Raw genomic sequence first — 13967 nt, forward strand, 5'->3', positions numbered from 1 at the left:
TCTATCCCATGATTGATGAAGGCCAATGCACCGTATGCCTTCTTAACCACAGAGTCAACCTGCGCAGCAGCTTTGAGTGTCCTATGGACTCAGACCCCAAGATCTCTCTGATCCTCCACACTGCCAAGAGTCTTACCATTAATGCTATATTCTGCCTTCATATTTGCCCCACCAGAAAGAACTACCTCACACTTATCTGGGTTGAACTCCATCTGCCACTTCTCAGTCCAGTTTTGCATCCTATCAATGTCCCGCTGTAACCTCTGACAGCCCTCCACACTATCCACAGCACCCCCAACCTTTGTCTCATCAGCAAATTTACTAACCCATCCCTTCACTTCCTCATCCAGATCATTTATTAAAATTACAAAGAGTAGGGGTCCCAGCACAGATCCATGAGGCACACCACTGGTCACCGGCCTCCATGCAGAATATGATCTGTCTCCAACCACTCTTTGTCTTCTGTGGGCAAGCCAGTTCTGGATCCACAAAGCAATGCTTCCTTGGGTCCCATGCCTCCTCACTTTTTCAGTAAGCCTTGCATAGGGTACCTTATCAAATGCCTCGCTGAAATCTATATACATTACATCTACTGCTCTACCTTCATCAACATGTTTAGTCACATCCTCAAAAATTCAATCAGGCTCGTAAGGCACGACCTGCCTTTGACAAAGCCATGCTGACTATTCCTAATCATATTATGCCTCTCCAAATGTTCATAAATCCTGCCTCTCAGGATCTTGTCCATCAACTTACCAACCACTGAAGTAAGCCTCACTGATCTATAATTTCCTGGGCTATCTATACTCCCTTTCTTGAATAAGGGAACAACATCCGTAACCCTCCAATCATCCAGAACCTTTCCCGTCCTCATTGATGATGCAAAGATCATTGCCAGAGACTCAGCAATCTCCTCCCTGAGTAGCCTGGCATACATCCCATCCAGTCTTGGTGACTTATCCAATTTGATGCTTTCCCAAAGCTCCACCACATCCTCTTCCTTAATATCTACATGCTCAATCTTTTCAGTCCACTGCAAGTCATCCCTACAATCGCCAAGATCCTTTTCCGTAGTGAATACTGAAGTAAAGTATTCATTAAGTACTTCTGCTATTTCCTCCGGTTCCATACACACACTTCCACTGTCACACTCGATTGGTCCTATTCTCTCACCTCTTATCCTCTTGCTCTTCACATACTTATAGAATGCCTTGGGGTTTTCCTTAATCCTGTCTGCCAAGGCCTTCTCATGGTCCCTTCCTAATTTCATTCTTAAGCTCCTTCCTGCTAGCCTTATAATCTTCTAGAATCCTATCATTACTTAGTTTTTTGAACCTTTCGTAAGCTCTTTTTGACTAGATTTATAACAGCCTTTGTACTCCATGGTTCTTGTACCCTACCATCCTGTCCCTGTCTCATTGGAACATGCCTAATCAGAATGCTACACTAATATCCCCTGAACATTTGCCACATTTCTTCCGTACGTTTGCCTGAGAACATCTGTTTCCAATTTATGCTTCCAAGTTCCTGCTTGATAGCCTCATATTTCCCCTTACTTCAATTAAATGTTTCCCTAACTTGTCTGTCCCTATTTCTCTCCAATGCAATGGTAAAGGAGATAGAATTGTGATCACTATCTCTAAAATGCTCTTCCACTGAGAGACCTGACACCTGACCAGGTTCATTTCCCAATACCAGATCAAGTACAGCCTCTCCTCTTGTAGGCTTATCTATATATTGTGTCAGGAAACCTTCCTGAACACACCTAACGAGCTCTACCCCATCTAAGCCCCTTGCTCTAGGGAGATGCCAATCGATATTTAGGAAATTAAAATCTCCTACCACAACAACCCTGTTATTATTACTCCTTTCCAGAATCTGTCTCCCTATCTGCTCCTCGATGTCCCTGTTACTATTGGGTGGTCTATAAAAAACACCCAGTAGAATTATTGACCCCTTCCTATTCCTAACTTCCACCCACAGAGACACTGTAAACAACCCCTCCATGACTTCCTCATTTTCTACAGCCGTGACACTATCTCTGATCAACAGTGCCATGTCCCCACCTCTTTTGCCTCCCTCCCTGTCCTTTCCGAAACATCTAAAGCCTGGCACTTGAAGTAGCTATTCCTGCCCCTGCACCATCCAAGTCTCTGTAATGGCCACAACATCATAGCTCCAAGAGCTGATACACGCTCTGAGCTCATCCGCTTTGTTCATAATACTCCTTGCATTAAAATAGACACATCTCAAACCATCAGTCTGAGTGCATCCCTTCTCTATCACCTGCCTATCCGCCCTCTCACACTGTCTCCAAGCTTTCTCTATTTGTGAGCCAACCGCCCCTTCCTCCATCACTTCAGTTCTGTTCCCAACCCCCAGCAATTCTAGTTTAAACTCTCCTCAAAAGCCTTAGCAAACCTCCCCGCCAGGATATTGGTCCTCCTCAGATTCAAATGCAACCCATCCTTGTTGTACAGATCACACCTGCCCCAGAAGAGGTCCCAATGATCCAGAAATCTGAATCCCTGTTCCCACTCCAATCCCTCAGCCACACATTTATCCTCCACCTCATTCTATTCCTATACTCATTGTCACATGGCACAGGCAGTAATCCTGTGATTATGACCTTTGAGGTCCTGCTTCTCAACTTCTTTCCTAACTCCCTGTAGTCTGTTTTTAGGACTTCCTCCCTTTTCCTACCTATGACATTGGTACCAATAAGGCAGGTGAGGGCAGCATCACCTGCCATGAAGAAACTGAGAAAAGGGAATTGCGCTTTTACAGGAGTTAGGGTGGGAAGAGTTACAGTCGAGGTAACTATGGGAATCAGTAGGTCTATAAAAGATGTCGGTTGGCAGTTTGTCTTCAGAGATGGAGACAGAGAGGTCAAGAAAGTGGAGGGAGGTGTCAGAGATGAACCAGGTGAATTCATTCATTTTATGGCTAATTTAGAATTTGAACTCATACAGTCTGTGGCTACTACAGGATTTGAAATTTTAGTTATGTCAATTGTGCACTGCTGGGAAAGGTGTCTCAGGTTCCTACATGAAGTCAGTGGAGGTCAAAAGATCTGAAAAATTCAGGACCAATATTGAAAATTTCCTACATATGCCCAACTCTTCAGTGAAAACATGTTTACCTTTACTTCTTGCAATCAGAATATCATACAGAGAACACCAAATGATAACGTCAAACTGAGGATCAATAATACCTTTAAATCTAAAGCAGTGAAAACTGAACGTAGCAATTGAACTGGTTGTCAACTTCTTGGAGCTGTTCAGAAAAGTAAATTTACTGATGATACAACTATAGTTGGCAGAATTTCAAATGGTGAAGAGATGACATACAGAAGTGAGATGTATCAGTTAGGTGAGTGGTGTCGCAGCAACAACCTTGCACTCATCGTCAGTAAGGCCACAGAACTGACTGTGGACTTTGGAAAGGGTAAGACAAAGGAACACACACCAGTCCTCTCAGAGGGATGAGAAGTGGAAAGGGCGAGCAATTTCAGGTTCCTGGGTGTCAATCTCTCTGAGGATCTATCCTGAACCCAACATATCGATGCAGCCACAAAGAAGGCACGACAGTGGCTATTTCGTTGGAATTTGAGGAGATCCGGTATGTCACCAAAAACACGCACAAATTTCTACAGGTGTACCGTGGAGAGCATTTTAACTGACTGCATCATCGTCTGGTATGAAAGGGGGGGAGGTGGGAAGTGCTACTGCAGTAATTACGAAATGAGCTGCAGAGAGTTGTAAACTTAGTCATCTCCATCACGGGCACTAGCATCTGTAGTATCCAGGACATCTTCAAGGAGCGATGCCTCAAAATGGTGGCATCCATCATTAAGGACCCCCATCTCCCAGTCATGCCTTGTTCTTATTACTACCATCAGGAAGGAGGTGCAGAAGAGTAAAGGCACACACTCAGTGATTCGGGAACAGCCTCTCCCCCCCTGCCATCTAATTTCTGAATGGCCACTGAACCCATGAACATTACCTCACTACTTTTTTATTTCTATTTTTGCACTACTCATTTAACTAATTAAAAAAATATATATACAGGTATACTTTCTGCAATTCATGTTTTTGTTTCTATTATTATGCATTGCCTTGTACTGCTGTCACAAAGACAACAAGTGCTGGTGATATTAAACCTGATTCTGATTCTGAACACAGAATACATTGACTCAGATCACATCACTGTTGGTTTGAGAATTAATTAATTGGTATTGCTGGGGATAACTATGATACCTACTGTGGTGCTTTAATTCATGTTGCCAGGAAATTCCATCCTACTTTCAAAATAAGAAGATTGACATGTGATAGTGTGTGATTTAAAGCGTAGATCAATCAGAGAATTCTGGCTTTTTTTTGCTTAAAACTATAAGCCCACAAAGCATCAAAATTTATGTTGGATATAACTGAATAATTTAGGTAGTACAAGGAACTTATGGACACACCTCTTAATGCACTGCTTGTTCAAACTCAATGAAATGTCAGACATTAAAGAAAAACCTCAGACTTCATTTAATTAGGGAATCATGAAAGCTGATGTTACCCTGCTTTGTGGATGTTATCCAAAGATACAAGTCAGCTTTGATCAGTACAGAGTGTGGAAAGGCTTCATTCTTTGTTGTCCATTGCCCTCACAGAAATGAAAACAAAAAGACTGAAGGGAAAAGATGTTAGACACATGTGAACAAATCAACACCAATAATTTCACACATAGATGTCAGAACATGAAATGATTCTGGATCCAATGATGTGTTCACTCATTCAATTTACTGCTTTGGGAAAAAGCATCTGTCAATAAGATCTATTTGTTCATAATACAGAGTGCCACAAGTCAGATAGAATAATCTTACCTAATGTTAAATCCAACAACCCAAATGAATAGAGAGTTATTTTCATCCCTTTGCAAGATGATCTGAACATGATGGCGATTGTCTATTCTTACGAATGGCTATTATTCATATTATCTCTATTTCACAAAATTAATCAAATGAATCCCCATCATAACATTGGGTCAGATTTGAAGTGGTGGTATCATCATGAGTCAGGAACTCACAAAATGCATTGACCACGAGGTCTCTGCAACATGCATATATTGCCAATTTTATCTGCCTTCTTTCTCCTTGTAGTGGGAAGCAACCACTGAGACCAGGAAAAGGAACAGTCTATAGAGACTTGAACCAGAACTGATTTGGTCGCAATGCAAGCCTAAGTTTCATTCCAGCAAATGGGATGGTTGCTCCTAGCAACGTAGTCCAGAGCACTTTACAAATGTACCTCTTGGAGTTCCTTCAGACTCAATCAGCTTTGATGGTCTGATTCAAAATTTACTGTAACCTCCTGCTTGAGATCTTAGACCATAAGACATAGAATCAGAATTAGCCATTCGACCCATCGAGGCTGCTCTGCCATCCCATCATGGCTGATTTATCAAGCCAAATAATCTCACTCTCCTGCCTTCTCTCTGTAACTTTTGACACCCTTACTAATGAAAAACCTTTCAAACTCCTCTTCCATAATATTAAAATGCTAGATCTGATGTACAATATTATTAAGAAAAGTACCTTGGTGGATTTGTGTCAGACCCAAGCAAATATTTAGTTCTACCAGCTAAAACTGTCATTGGTCAGCTCCAGTTGAGGAAAGTCTCCTAACCAATTTTAATTGGACCCTTACTCAGTCCTACTTGCTTCTAATAACTCAGTAGGTTTGAAATTGTCCCCTGGATGTTCTGCAATATGGCTTTCTAAATAGAGTATGCATTCTCAAGGCACAAAAATGGATAATGGAAATGAGTTTATAGATCACTAACTCAATAGAAAAATAGATGCCAACTGATACTCACTTATCACAAGAACAACTTCTTGCAAACTTGCAAGAAAAAATTTCCTATACCACATCCAGAAAAAGATAAATTCCCTTGAAAAATTTCAATATCATTCACAGCAGAATATTTTACTTTCACTGTGTATTGGAGCTAATGGTGCTGTTAATAGAGATTCATGACACTGCAGGAGCACTAGCATATTTTATTGGTAGCATGACATTGGATTGAAATATGATGGTGTAGAATTTTAATTTTAATCTTCTTGCCATGCAGTTTCACAGCTCAGTTATCATGAAGGATTGAACCTGAATACCCACACGTGGCATTAGAAGTTAAAGTATCTGCTTTCCTGCTTGTGAAATATAATGTTAAATAAATAACTAGGTCCTGATTGGTATTTCTAATGGTGCATTACTATGAGTAAATGAATATTGTTTTAGATTGAGTTTGCCACTCAACTACATTGGCCTGGATATTAACCCTCAAATGTCTGAAAAGAGAAGCAAAGATATTAGCAGGGGTGAGAAGCTCTAACATTGGTAACACAATCTTAGTGTTTTACCTGTGTGTGTCCACCATCTTTACTACATTCAGTAGCCATTTTATTAGGTGCACCTGTACACCTGATCGTTAGTGTAAATATCTAATCAGCCAATCATGTGGCAGCAACTCAATGCATTAAAGCATGCAAACCTGGTCAAGCCAGCTAGTTATTTAGCAAATCAGAAGCTAAGGGGTTGGTTGGGTTAAGGATTAGGGGACCATGGCAAAACTTATGGGATAATGGGCATAGAACTTTACAGAATGCATAAAACTGTTGGGCTGATGGGAGAAGGTAGTAAAACAAGAAGGGAAGGAATTACATTGACTGAACTTAGAATTGGGCATACTATGCTTAATTATTCCTTATATCTTGTTGTGTAGATTTTGCCATCATAGTGAAACAGTTGAACACATTCAACTAAAACAGCTATAAGAAAGGAAAAGATGAAATATGAGGGGAAACGAGCCAATAATATAAAGCGGGATTCTAAAAGTTTTTTCAATTATATAAAGAGCAAAATGGAGGTGAGAGTTGATATTGCACCACTAGAAAATGATACTAGTGAAGTAGTAATGGGAGACAAAGAAATTGGCAGATGAACTTAATGGGTACTTTACATCTGCCTTCATTGTGGAAGACTCAAGCAGTGTGCCAGAGGTCCGTGAGTGTCAGGGAGCAGTAGTGAGTGTCATTACTATTATAAATGAAAAAGTGCTCAGCAAACTCAAAGATCTTAAGTTGGATAAGTCACCTGGACTAGATGGTGAGACCAAAGTCATGAGAGAGAATGCTAAAGAGATAACAGATGCATTGGTCATGATCTTCCAAGAATCATCTGATTCAGGCATGGTCCTGGAGGACTGGAAGATTGCAAATGTCACTTCACTCTTTAAGAAGGGAGGAATGTAAAATAAAGGAAATTATAGGCCAGTTAGCCCAACTTTAGTGGTTGGGAAAGTGTTGGAGTCTATTATTAAGGATGAGATTTTGGGGTACTTGGAGACTAATGATAAAATAAGTTAAATTCAACATGGTTTCTATAAAGGGAAATTTTGCCTCACAAATGTGTTAGTTTTTTGAGGAAGTAACAAGCAGGGTGGACAAAGGAGAGGCAGTGGATGTCATTTACTTGGATTTTCAGAAGGCATTTGATAAGGTGCCACACATGAGGCTGCTTAACAAGAAAAAATCCTATGGCATTACAAGAAAGATACTGGCATGGATAGAGAATGGCTGACAGGCAAGAGGCAGAGAGTGGGAACTAAGAAGGCCTTTTCTGGTTGGCTGTCTGTGACTAGGCATCAGTATTGGGACCACTACTTTTCACATTGTTTGGCAGTGATTTGGGTTATGGAATTGATGGCTTTGTGGCAAAGTTTACAGATGAGATGAAGATAGGTGGAGGAGCAGGCAATGCGATTGCAGCAGGACTTATACAGATTGAAAGAATGGGCAAAAAATTGGCAGATGGAATACAGTGTGGAGAAGTACATGATAATGCATTTTGGGAAAAGGAACACTATTATCTAAATGGGGAGAGGGTTCAACAATCAGAGGTGCAGAGGGACTGAGGAGTCCTCATGCAAGACTCCCAGAAGGTTAATTTACAGTTTGAGTCTGTGATACTCAAGGCAATGCGATGTTGGAATTTATTTCAAGGGGAATAGAATGTAAAAGCAAGGAGATAATGCTGAGCCTTCATAAAACACTAGTCAGACTGCACTTGGAATATTGTCAACAATTTTGGGCCCCAGACCTCAGAAAGGATGTGTTATCATTGGAGAGAGTCCAGAGGATGTTCACGAGGATGATTCTGGGAATGAAGGGGTTAAAATATGAAGAGCGTTTGGCAGCTTTGGGCCTGTACTCACTGGAATTTAGAAGAATGCAGGGGGATCTCATTAAAACCTAACAAATGCTGAAAGGACTAGATAGGGTGAATGTGGAGAGGATGTATCCTCTGGTGGGGGTATCCAGAATTGGAGGGGACAGCCTCAAAACTAAGGGGCAATCTTTTAAAACAGGAATTTTTTTTTTAGCCAGAGAGTAGTAAATCTGTGGAATGCTGTGCCACAAACTGTGGTGGAGCTCAACTCCATAGGTATGTTTAAAGCAGAAGTTGATAGTTTTCTTAACGGTCAGGGCATCAAAGGATATTGAAAGAAGTCAGGTGTACGGGGTTGAGTGGGATCCAGGATCAGTCATTATGGGATGGTAGAGCAGACTTGATAGGCTGAATGGCCTAATTTTGCTCCTATGTCCTATGGTCTTATGGTCTTATTACAGTGTGAAGCATATAAGGTTGAAAGAAATCAAATGCAGGCTTCACAGCTATCTTTGGGGGTTGATAGGTTTCAATTATAAACATTATTAAGTTATTGAAGTGACGTTAATTTAATTTCCCAACTCTCTACACTACACTCTAGTCCTGTTGGTGGTGTTAATACACCTTTATGTTGGACTGCAACCTCCGTTAAATGGAAGAGGGAGAAGAAGAGGAAGAAGTAGAGGTTCAGTTGTTGTTCAGACCAAACATCAGAATGGGGAAGAAATGTGATCTAAGTGACTTTGACCATGCAATGATTGTTAGTACCAGACAGGGTGGTTTGAGAATCTCAGGAACTGCTGATCTCCTGCGATTTTCACGCAAAACAGTCTCTGGAGTTTACAGAGAATGGTTTGAAAAACAAATAAACATCCAGAGAGTGGAAGTTCTGTGGGCAAACATGACTTGTTAATGAGAGAGGCCAGACGAGAATGGCCAGATTGGCTCAAGCTGACAGGAAGGCAGCAGTAACTTAAGTAACCATTTTATAGCAGTGACGTGCAGGAGAACATCTCTGAATACACAACGTGTCAAATCTTGAAGGGGGATGGGCCGCAGCAAGTTGGACTCTTGTGGCTACTTCATGAGGTCCTCCTTTCACCTAATTAAGTGGCCACTGAGTATATAGAGGCAGGAAAATTGTTTCCACTAGTAGGTGAGACTAGAACTAGGAAACATAGCCTCAATATTTTCAGTTGAGTAAATTTAGGACGGGACTACCTTAGTTCCTAAGGAGGAACTGCTTTTCCCAAAGAGTGGTGAATCTGTGGAATTCTCTGCCCAATGAAGCATAGAACATAGAATAGTACAGCACATTACAGGCCCTTCGGCCCACAATGTTGTGCCGACCCTCAAACCCTGCCTCCCATATAACCCCCCACCTTAAATTCCTCCATATACCTGTCTAGAAGCAGTGGAGGCTACTTCAGTAAATATATTTAAGACAAGGTTGGATAGATTTTTGCATAGTTGTGTGAAATAAGGATTATGGGGAAAAGGCAGGTAGGTGGAGATGAGTCCATGGTCAGATCAGCCATGAGCTTATTGAATGGTGGAGCAGGCTCGATGGGCCAGATGGCCTACTCCTGCTCCTGTTTCTGATGTTCTTGTATGTTGCTGAGTGTCCAGGCCTGCTACAGAGAGATGGGGCACTTCAGTAATATATCTAAATTACAAATGCTTGTAGGTTCCCAATGTCGTTGTGCAAATTTGAAGAGATTAAGGAAGATGCAGGTTCTCAAGATGAGGACTTAGTGGGCCAGGGAAAGTAGATGAATGGGGAGTGAGAAGAGGAGGAGAGGTCCACCACAAATTTTTCACTGTTTCCAACTGTAGCTTCATCTTTCTCGCCATCTGTTTGTCAGATGTCAATCACAGGATCCTCTGTTACCCACTCTAGCCCCACTTACCCCCACTCTTCAAGGTCTGTTTGAAGGGTGATTGATAAGTTCGTGGCCTAAGGTAGAAGGAGTCAATTTTAGAAAACCTAGCACATTTATTTTTCAACATAGTCCCCTCCTACATTTACACACTTAGTCCAGCGGTCGTGGAGCATATGGATCTTGGACCTCCAGAAAGTGTAAACACCAGGGGTAATTGATAAGTTTGTGGCCTAAGGCAGAAGGAGATGAGTTATACAGCTCTCATTACATGCACGTGCAGTTCAACTCTTTGAGTGATTATGCAGAAAGTTTGAAGCTAATAACTCATCTCCTTCTACCTTGGGCCATGAACTTATCAATCACCCCGATGAGTTATTAACTGATGGAGGTGTATAAGATGATGAAAGACATTGATCGTGTGGATAGCCAGAGGCTTTTTTCCCATGGCTGAAATGGCTAACACGAGGGGGCATAGTTTTAAGGTGCTTGGAAGTAGGTACAAGGGAGAAGGCAGGAGTAATTGTTTCACGCACAGAGTGGTGGGTGGGTGGTATGCATTGCCAGTGATGGTGGTAGAGGCAGATACAATAGGGTCTTTTAAGAGACTCTTAAATAGGTACGTGGAGCTTAGAAAAATAGAGGGCTAAGCAGTAGGGAAATTCTAGGCAGATTCTAGAGTAGCTTACATGGTCGGCACAACATTGTGGGCTGAAAGGCCTGTAATTTGCTGTAGTCTTCTATGTTCTATTTGCCCAGATGTCACCAAAACTCCTTGGCTGAGAAATCGTCGAGCACAGTTTCCACAGGCCGCTAGCTGTCCTGTAACCAAGGCGTGGATTCGACCCCTGCTCCTCCCCTGTTGTTAAATTTGGCAGGCAGTCCTCATCTTTGGTCCAACCAGATTATCAACTGCTCTTGGCCTCAAAGCCAAAGACGTTGCCTCAAAAATATTTTCGCCACAATATAATTCAAGACCGTAGTCAAGTTCGTAACTACCTAAAAAACTCTCTCACAGCTTCAGTCACGATATGTTCCATATTTTGAAAACGGTTCTGCTCAATGTCATCAAGTGAAGCATGAAAGAAATTAACACATTTCCAGCATTAATCTTATTAAAAAAGCCCTGCAGAGCTGCTCCAAGCTTCGATGCTTTGCTACTGACCACAATCCGGGTGCCAGTGGAGAAGTTAATGCTATTTATTCAGTTAGCAACCAAGGACTGTGTATTGCACTGAGTTTTTAGAAATCTGGCATAATTTAATTCCTGGGTTGAGCTGTGCCTTACAGTTATGAAAGGGCACCAGAGGAGGGATTGATTAAATTTGCTGTGAAGAAATGTATTTTCTCTGACAGTCATTGAATTTATGTACTTTGGCCTATTAAATTATTTCAAATGAGAAGTATTACTCTGCAGAAACTAAAACAGAGTTAATACAACAATAATTCTATTTGATAAGATTTATTTTTACTTTTGAATGAACTATTCAAATATGTGGTCAGTTTTTCATACAGACCAATAGATGAGTGAAAATCTGTCAGCAGAATATATTGCTCAAATAAATAAGCAATAGCCACAGGAACTTGTTAAGTCTAATCAAAATAGACTGCTCAAGATGCCATTTTATATCATGTAGTAGAGCCTCTGAACAGATAATGAAAGGCACATGCTTGGTTCAAAGATTATTTTAATACCTAAATATCCCCTTCAAATGCCAAGGAAATATATACCAAAAGCATAGTCTTCAGAAAGTTAATGGAACCTATTTAATACTGACTGATAAAAAAAGAAAAGGTACCACATTATTTTCTAAAACAAGTTTAATTTTGTACAACTTCCTGATGGTGTACAAACAGAATCAGATTTATGATGACTGAATTAAATGACATGAAACTTCTTGTTTTGCAGCATCGGTGCAGTACAAAACCTGAAGAGTACCATAAATGACAGAAATAGATAAATAGTGTCAAAAAGGAATAATGAAGCCGTGTACATAAACCATTAAGAAATCTGATGGCTGAGGGGAAGAGTCAGAATCAGGTTTAACATTGACGTCATATGTTGTAAAATTTGTGTCACCCGATTTGGATATGGCCTAAGTGCGGGTCAATAGTTCACAGACTTTAGTGCGAACAGAGTTAGAGGGAAAATAAAACAATTAACACTAGGCCAAACAGGGCAGTTAACTAAAGCTCTCAAATGGAAAACAAAGCTTACACTGTGGCTGAAAGGAATAATTAAATAAAAAATGAATAGCACCAGTCTTCTGAGCCAGTTGACTCGACAGTCCAATTTCTCAGGCAAGGCCGAATGCAAGCAGGCAGCGAAGCATTCCTTTGTTCAAGTCTCAACAAATACTTTGACGGAATGAATGCAGTTAAATACTAACACAGTGAAATAATAATTAGCTGAAACATGCATATTCACGAGTTCAATTGCCATATCTGCTGCATTGCCAGATCCTTGGCTGTGACACTTAGCAGCAGCAGTACAATGCAACGCTCTCAGCACCTCCAGTTGAACTCTGTCCTTTTGTATTCTTCCCTCTAGCCGTCAGTCTGTGGCTTTGTATTGCCATGTGCTCTTGTTTGTTTTCATGCCCCATGTGCTCATGCTTCTGTCCCTGGCCCTGCTCTACTCCGGCCCGTGTTACTGAGTACCCAGTTTCTCATTATTACCTGTATTGCTGCCGCCCGTGTCTCATTGTGCTCCACTTATCATCTGCCTCCCTGTTTATTGCTCAGTGTACTTCAGTCCTGTGTTTTCACCTGCTTGTTGCCAGATTGTGCCAGTGAGTTTTCCTGCGCCTTTCCAGCATTCGTATCTGTACTCTGTCTGAATATTGACTCTGCTTGTTTCCCAGTTCTGGTTTTTGGATTTCTCTGGAAGTTTTGATCTCTGCCTGAACTTTGATGTCAACTTTGTTTGCACCTTGGGATTTGTTATTCAATTAATATCACTGTGTGCACAGTACTGGGTCTGTGATTGGATCCCTGCTCCAGCGTCCTGACAAATACATTATAATAGAAAGAAAAAAACTGAATTACAGTGAGGTCTTTAGGGTGATTTACAGCATCTTCACAACAAATTTACCTGTGTAGTAATGCATCAAAATGTGCTACAAAATGCTATTACTACTTTCATTCTGTCCCAAACTTTAGTATTCCTTGAATTTAGATGCTGTTCAGCAAGGAATTGCCCAGTGAATGAATAAACCCTGATCTTCCCGGTCACTCTTTATAGCATACTGGCATGCTGCATTTCCCCAGCAATTTCCTTGAGGGGCTCTTTCCACTGAATCTGGGAAAGATTAGAATTAGGAACTATTTATAGGAAATAATTAGATTGCGAAATACAGAATTAGTGAATCCATTCATTTCAACAGGGAGGGGCCTAGGATGAGATCATTGACATAAATATTTATAATCAATTATATTCACTTAAATCTCTAATCATTTTTAAGTCTTCATTTTTTCAGTGTTTTGGGTTAACAACTTTTTTAAAAAAATATTTCAATTGATTTAAAAGCCTCTGAAAATGTTTGAAAGTTTCTGAATGTCAAAGACCTTTACAAAACCGTTTCAGTGAAGAGATCCTCACTGCTGTTAACTGAGACAGTCCTTACCTGCATGCGACTCCTATAGATGGACAGAAGACACCTGCTTTTATAGCTGCTCATCTCTGCTCAGTAATATTAGAGTGTATTAACCTTACCCTGTTTCTGCTGGAAATCGTCAGTTGTGGAGATTTACTTCAATCCTAATCCAAATCATCAAACAGGAAAATGTCCCTTTGATCATACACTTTGTGGAGAGCTCGGCATAAAGCAGCAGACACGATGAATAGCAAGGGATCAGCAGTTCATGTGAA

Source organism: Hemitrygon akajei, chromosome 22 (genome assembly GCF_048418815.1).
Source record: "Hemitrygon akajei chromosome 22, sHemAka1.3, whole genome shotgun sequence".
NCBI lineage: Eukaryota > Metazoa > Chordata > Chondrichthyes > Myliobatiformes > Dasyatidae > Hemitrygon > Hemitrygon akajei.